At 41.4% G+C, this 7,546-nt stretch overlaps 1 non-coding gene across 1 annotated transcript; it reads right to left on the bottom strand.

Moving 5' to 3' along the window:
- Positions 1 to 1,600: 1,600 nt before the first annotated feature.
- trnat-ugu (transfer RNA threonine (anticodon UGU)) lies at positions 1,601 to 1,673 on the bottom strand. The gene has a single exon. It is a non-coding gene; the product is annotated as a tRNA-Thr (tRNA).
- Positions 1,674 to 7,546: the final 5,873 nt, after the last annotated feature.

Raw genomic sequence — 7,546 nt, 5'->3', positions numbered from 1 at the left:
GCCTGCAACTGCAGGACTCTCCAGAGGGTGGTATGGTCTGCCACCAGGACAGCTACAGCACCTGATGTCACAGGAAGGCCAAAAAGATAATTTAGGACAACAATCACCCGGGGCACTGCCTGTTCACACCGCTATCATCCAGAAGGCGAGGTCCGTGCAGGTGTATCAAAGCTGGGACCGAGAGACTGAAAAACAGCTTCTATTGACAGGCCATCAGACTGTTAAATAGCCATCACTAGCACATTAGAGCCTGCTGCCTATATACATAGACTTGAAATCACTGGCCACTTTAATAAATGGAACACTAGTCACTTTAATGATGTGGATTTTTTTTGCATTAATCATCTCCTATATACACTGCTCAAAAAAATAAAGGGAACACTTAAACAAAACAATGTAACTCCAAGTCAATCACACTTTTGTGAAATCAAACTGTCCACTTAGGAAGCAACACTGATTGACAATACATTTCACATGCTGTTGTGCAAATGGAATAGACAACAGGTGGAAATTATAGGCAATTAGCAAGACACCCCCAATAAAGGAGTGGTTCTGCAGGTGGGGACCACAGACCACTTCTCAGTTCCTATGCTTCCTGGCTGATGTCTTGGTCACTTTTGAATGCTGGCGGTGCTTTCACTCTAGTGGTAGCATGAGACGGAGTCTACAACCCACACAAGTGGCTCAGGTAGTGCAGCTCATCCAGGATGGCACATCAATGCGAGCTGTGGCAAGAAGGTTTGCTGTGTCTGTCAGCATAGTGTCCAGAGCATGGAGGCACTACCAGGAGACAGGCCAGTACATCAGGAGACGTGTAGGAGGCCGTAGGAGGGCAACAACCCAGCAGCAGGACCGCTACCTCCGCCTTTGTGCAAGGAGGAACAGGAGAAGCACTGCCAGAGCCCTGCAAAATGACCTCCAGCAGGCCACAAATGTGCATGTGTCTGCTCAAACGGTCAGAAACAGACTCCATGAGGGTGGTATGAGGGCCCGACGTCCACAGGTGGGGGTTGTGCTTACAGCCCAACACTGTGCAGGACGTTTGGCATTTGCCAGAGAACACCAAAATTGGCAAATTCGCCACTGGCGCCCTGTGCTCTTCACAGATGAAAGCAGGTTCACACTGAGCATGTGACAGACGTGACAGAGTCTGGAGACGCCGTGGAGAACATTCTGCTGCCTGCAACATCCTCCAGCATGACCGGTTTGGCGGTGGGTCAGTCATGGTGTGGGGTGGCATTTCTTTGGGGGGCCGTACAGCCCTCCATGTGCTCACCAGAGGTAGCCTGACTGCCATTAGGTACCGAGATGAGATCCTCAGACCCCTTGTGAGACCATATGCTGGTGCGGTTGGCCCTGGGTTTCTCCTAATGCAAGACAATGCTAGACCTCATGTGGCTGGAGTGTGTCAGCAGTTCCTGCAAGAGGAAGGCATTGATGCTATGGACTGGCCCGCCCGTTCCCCAGACCTGAATCCAATTGAGCACATCTGGGACATTTACATTTTAGTCATTTAGCAGACGCTCTTATCCAGAGCGACTTACAGTAGTGAATGCATACATTTCATACAATTTCATACATTATTTTTTTTTTCTGTGCTGGCCCCCCGTGGGAATCGAACCCACAACCCTGGCGTTACAAACACCATGCTCTACCAACTGAGCTACAGGGAAGGACATCATGTCTCGCTCCATCCACCAACGCCGCATTGCACCACAGACTGTCCAGGAGTTGGCGGATGCTTTAGTCCAGGTCTGGGAGGAGATCCCTCAGGAGACCATCCGCCACCTCATCAGGAGCATGCCCAGGCATTGTAGGGAGGTCATACAGGCACGTGGAGGCCACACACACTACTGAGCCTCATTTTGACTTGTTTTAAGGACATTACATCAAAGTTGGATTAGCCTGTAGTGTGGTTTTCCACTTTAATTTTGAGTGTGACTCCAAATCCAGACCTCCATGGGTTGATAAATTGGATTTCCATTGATTATTTTTGTGTGATTTTGTTGTCAGCAAAAAGTATTTAATAAGATTATTTCTTTCATTCAGATCTAGGATGTGTTGTTTAAGTGTTCCCTTTATTTTTTTGAGCAGTATATATATACTCTATTCTATTCTACTGTATTTTAGTCTACGTCCAAATATTTATATATTCTTAATTCCATTTCTTTACTTAGATTTGTGTGTATTGTTGTGAAATTGTTAGATATTACTTGTTAGATATTACTGCTAAACACATGTATGTGACAATAAAATGTGATTTGACTTGACACACACACACACACACACACACACTGCTCTAACCCCCTTTGCACCATGATACATAGACAAAGCTATATGGCTCCCTCCACACAAAATATTCACCCCCTTGGCATTTTTCCGATTTTGTTGCCTTACAACCTGGAATTAAAATTGATTTTTGGGGGGTTTGTATCATTTGATTTACACAACATGCTTACCACTTTGAAGATGCAGAATATGTTATATTGTGAAACAAACAAGAAATAAGACACTATTCACTATTCACCCCCCCCCCCCCCCCCCCCCAAAGTCAATACTTTGTAGAGCCACCTTTTGCAGCAATTACAGCCGCAAGTATCTTGGGGTATGTTTCCATAAGCTTGGCACATCTAGCCACTGGGATTTTTGCCCATTATTCAAGGCAAAACTGCTCCAGCTCCTTCAAGATGGATGGGTTCCGCTGGTGCACAGCAATCTTTTCTTATTTACAATGACGGCCTACCAAAAGGCATGAGGCGAAAGGCACCAACACACGGGTGTGATCATTCTATAGTGGTCCCTGTTGCATATGATCAAACCGTTGTGATTAGAATGCTTGATTAGAATGCTTATTTAGAAAGCAACAATCAGCATTTGAGCTGGCCACAGGTTTTTTTCACAGCAACATTTGGTACAAACACGATCCTTACGAAGTTATATGTGACCAGTTTATTTTTTGGATGCAATGTTCAAACATTCACAGAAATAGCTACAGCATAACACAATCATCCAAACTGGAAAATGTAGACTACATTTGTCCTAGCGCTAACTTTGGAAAGATTGATGTAACACAAGCGGTAATATTTTTATAACTCTTGGCTGACAGAAACTACAATATGAATTACCTAATAGCAATTACTATTTATAATAATCACATCAAGGGTGAGCTCACCATTGATCGAAATAATTGAGTAAAACACCTTCTAAAAATGTAAAGTAATCCCACAATGGGTAGTTTGTGCATACATACTGTATGCACCTACAGTAGAAACGACAACACAATGTACAGAAAATAAGGAACTTACTTTGATAGGAACGGAACGCACACATGTCCAAAGTTATTATTTGTAAGGAAAACAACAATGAAGGCAAAGCAAGCGCCAGCAAGAAAAGGTTCAAATTCTTTCAAGACTGCGCAAGTATATGCATACTTGATCTGCGCAAACATGACTGAAGTGTGGCTGGCTCTCCCGAAGCCAGCTCAATTGAGCCTCAAAATAAATTGTCCACAATGCTGAAATGGGCTACTTCTATGTGAATTAACGAGGAGGCGGAACACACCTCAATTCAAAATGTTGGTAGAAAATACAACTTGTTAGAAAATAATTTGAAATTGACAAGTTGAAACATAGCCAATAGATAATTAGCAGGCAGCGTGTGTTAAGTGTCCTGTTGTGTAATATTCACATTTTGGAACAGTGAGTGCATTCTGACATCACGTGCATAAAACAACTCACGCTGGGGCGACCGTTAGAGATATTTGGAACTCATGTGTGAAAAGGTTAAAAATAAAAATATAGGACAAAACACTCATCACAACAAGAGAGACACCACAACACTACATAAAGAGAAACCTAAGACAACAACAACATAGCATGGCACCAACACATGAAAACACAGCATGGTAGCAACACAAAATGACAACAACATAGTAGCAACACAACATGGCAGCAGCACAACATGGTTGTAGCACAAAACATGGTACAAACATTATTGGGCACAGACAACAGCACAAAGGGCAAGTACGTAGAGACAACAGTTCATCATGCGAAGCAGCCACAACTGGCAGTAAGAGTGTCCATAATTGAGTCTTTGATGATTGACGATCTATAAATTACATTTCTGTAGTCTAGCATGGTCATCTGAATCAGGGTTAGTTTGGCACCTGGGGTGAAAGAGGAGCGATTACGATAGAGGAAATCAAGTCTAGATTTGTGACTCACAACCTGGATTCGGTCCTACGTAGCAACATACAAAATGTTTTTTTTTTTTACATTGGATAAAAGTAGGGACTCAGAGCTACAAAATGAAATATAAACTGCATTTTTGAGGAACAATGGGAAAGTATTTCTACTTTGAAAGTTGATACACTTGTAAACTCACTTTTGAGAAAACAATCTTTGACTGTTTTGGTACCTACTAGAGAGCTGTCCTTGTCTACACCCATTCAACATTGTTCACACCCTCTTAAGCCAGCCCCATCTCTTTAAGGATTCACATGTGAGGTCATGTGCTAAACAGTGAGTAGTGTAGTAAAGATTAAGACTAAAAGTGGTAGTAGCCTACAATAAGGAAAAATTCCAGGGAAACAGAAAGTGTCCAGATAAAAATATTTTATAAATATTAGATGACGCTTACCCGGACACACTTGTCTAAAATGATGGGTCATGTGAAAGAAATGCTTTAATCCCCAGCCACATCCAGTGTTGGAAAAAGTACTAAATAGTCATACTTGAGTAAAAGTATAAATCATTTCAAATTCCTTATATTAAACCAGACGGTGCAACTGTATTTAAAAAAATATCTATTTATTGACGAATAGCCAGGGGCACAATATACTTAAGTACCAAAAGTAAAATATAAACAATTTCAAATTCCTTATGTTAAGCGAACCAGACGGCACAATTGTATTATTTTAAATTTTTATTGACGAAGAGCCAGGGTCACACTCCAACACTCAGACATAATTTACAACAAAGCATTTGTGTTTAGTGAGTCTGCCAGATCAGAGGCAGTAGGGATGACCGGGGATGTTCTCTTGTGAATTGGACAATTTTTCTGTCAATAGATAACGAGTACTTTTGGGTGTCAAGGAAAATGTATGGAGTAAAAAGTACCTTATTTTCTTTACGAATGTAGTGAAGTGAAAGTTGCCAAAAATATAAATAGTAAAGTAATGTACAGATACCACAAAAAACGACTTAAGTAGTACTTTACACCACTGCCCAGATGCCTTCACACCAGTACATTGGCATACTTTATATACTGTTACACATGCACTTATCACAAAGTATTCCATTCATAAATTAAGGTCATGGAACTTGAGTTGAAACCTGAGTGAGGTTTATTTTTTTGCACATGTACATAAACAGATGCATGCATAATATATTTACGTGGTGGACACTTGATACGGTCACATGATATTGTTGTGTATGTCAGAAAAGTCATGACCACACATCAATATTCAGTCTTGCTAAGTGGATGGTCTCTACAGAAATTGTAAACGGTACAGCCAAATGGTTACTTGCATAGTAGCAATATCAGAAATAGTGTCAATATAAATAAAATACAGTACAAGAACATTATCAATAATGATATCAGTGATAGACGAGGTAGTTATATGTATACAACCAGGTGAAAAGTGGCTGAGCAGCAGGATAAATATAAAAATTGTAGCAGCAACGTTAGGTGAGAGTCATGTGAATAGAGGCACTGTAGATAGGGCTGCTGACAGGTCCGTAAGAACCACGCATGAACAAGGGAATCTATATTCGGAGAGCCAGATTCTGTCCTACCTTTGACTTTGGTGCAGGGCATGTGATGTCTATAGCCTCTTTGTCGCAAAACTCCCTGATCTTCTAAAAATATAGTTTGTTTAGCTGTGTCCAGTCCAGGTGGTGCTTTGCAGGCAGAACATCTATGGGAGGAAGGATGTCAGCGTTGTGCAGCAGCTGAAACCAGGTCCCGACAGTCCGAACGCATCGAAGCTGTAAAACTGGGAATAAGAACAAAAAATCAGAAGACATTACAACCCTGCGCAACATCAATTCACCTCCCAGGTTTAGATAAGAATAACCTCATAAAAGTGAAAATTATTTTGATAAGAATAACCACATACAAGTGAAAATAATGTTTTACCTGAAGTGCTGGTACTGCTTTATCTGTGGCAGCGGCCTGAAGTATGGAGTAAGGTGTTGATGCCAGCCATAGCTTTCCACCAGCACTGTACCATCCTCCAGTCCAACCAGCTGTGGGATGTTGACCCCTGTCACAGTGCTGTCCTTCTCAACACCAGCAATCTCAGACAAAGTGTTCACTCTGGTCTTTCTGAAGCACTGCTTGATGAGCCCGAAGCACCAGTCGGGGCAAACTTGGTGTGGCCTGTGATCAGGAAGTGAAGGTCCAGATTGTGGTGGAGCTTGTGCATGGTCCACCAGGCATAATACCAGAGTACAAAATTGTTCTTGTTTTGGCCACTGCATTTATCACAATTTAGGCCCACACGTGTTTTCCCAACTCCGTAGTTGGTGAAGAAATGGTGCATGTAGTTGATGACTGCATTGCTGTCTTTGCTTGCTTGTGCTAGCTCTCTTTTTGATGACTGTATGACTGGTGGACTAGAGTTAGGCGTGTTCCACTGATTGATGCTGATAGACAAATTACAGATACAAAAATTTTAGCATTATTATACAATAGATGTGAAATGGCATTCTGAGATAACATCACTACACACAATTTATACAGGTAATGTTAGCTACTGTAGCTAGCCAGCCAACTAACGTCAGCTGGCTAGCTAACAGCAAGCTTTAACTAGCAATACAAACCGATTGTCATAGCTAGCTGAAGTTAACCAACATGTTCAATGTTAGCTAGCTAACATTAGGCTATAACTAGCAATGTGAAATGGCAATCTGAGAAAACGTCACTAACGTTACACACACCTCAAACACAGCTAACAGCAAGCTTTAACTTGGGATCTTTTTTCACGTTAATGTTAGCTAGCTAAACAATTAACTATAATCTCAATCCATAGAGTAACATTACTAGCAATACAAACCGATTGTCGTAGCAAGTAACAGTTAACCAAATAACGTTAGGTTTAATGTTAGTTAGCAAGCCAGCCATTATCAAACACCAGCTAGCTAGCTAACAGCAAGTTTTAGCTTGCAATGAAAACAACTTTCTGACAAAATTAGAAACGTATAACATCTGAATCTGTAGCTAGATTCTTACCTGTATACATGGATGAAAGCTTCATGGCAGACTGCAACAACTTTTATAGGACATCCTGTGTGGTTTCCGTTAAGTTTGCACAGCTTGTTTGGCCCGTTGTGTTCCACTGATTTCAAAACGTGTTATTTTCAGAGTGAGAGAGAGGCAGCATTCGTTGTCCAGAAAGTTGTCCATCACAACTTTTTCCCTCTGACCTTTGTCGATAGCGCCTGATAAATTCAGTAGCAACATATTTGCAATTCTCCATGGCTAACGTTATATCTTTAAAAAGATAAAAACTACAGTAGAAAGGATTATCTAGACATTATGAGCA

Source organism: Salmo trutta, chromosome 4 (genome assembly GCF_901001165.1).
Source record: "Salmo trutta chromosome 4, fSalTru1.1, whole genome shotgun sequence".
Lineage (NCBI taxonomy): Eukaryota > Metazoa > Chordata > Actinopteri > Salmoniformes > Salmonidae > Salmo > Salmo trutta.
This window is presented reverse-complemented; position numbering and strand designations above follow the sequence as displayed.